Source organism: Triticum dicoccoides, chromosome 3B, assembly GCF_002162155.2.
Source record: "Triticum dicoccoides isolate Atlit2015 ecotype Zavitan chromosome 3B, WEW_v2.0, whole genome shotgun sequence".
NCBI classification, from domain to species: domain Eukaryota; kingdom Viridiplantae; phylum Streptophyta; class Magnoliopsida; order Poales; family Poaceae; genus Triticum; species Triticum dicoccoides.
The window spans coordinates 804,461,338-804,461,953 of record NC_041385.1 but is presented as its reverse complement, the minus strand read 5'-3'; positions in this window follow the sequence as shown (position 1 = coordinate 804,461,953).

The window sequence follows — 616 nt, the reverse complement described above, 5'->3', positions numbered from 1 at the left end:
AACTGGGCGCCGCTCAAGTGCAAGATTCATATCTAGTTGACTGTTCAACATCGGATCTGGACCTCGGATCGCAGAGCGAGACATGGTTTGTAGGAGGCTCCATCGGCCTATTACACTTGCCTCCAGGATAAAGATAACGCAAAACACATACACATCCAATGTGGCTACGCGAGAGACATCTGGAACCGGTGCCTCATGGACCTTAACATTGCAGTGAGAAGACCGGACACGAACGGCACTTTACTTGAGTGGTGGCACCAGGCGAGGGGTAGTTTCAAGGAGCTAACAAGAGAGGTTTCGATACTTTAGTCACGGCAGACACCTGGGAACATTGGAGGCAACGCAACGCCATAATGTTTAACCGCGCAGATCAACAAATGTCAGTTGCACAACTCCATGGGCACATCCTGGATGAGATCAAGGCATGGAAGGAAGCCGGTGTGGGTGCTGGAGTTCTACACAGATTCGTGAGAGTAGGCTTAGGTTTTCAGGTGTTGGTGGGGTTGTAATTTTGTGGGGATGTTCGCATCCTACACAAGTTTTTGTAAATACTTCTCTGCCTTCTATAAAAATAAGTATGCCATTTTTCATGTATTTACTACACCTGGGAATACTC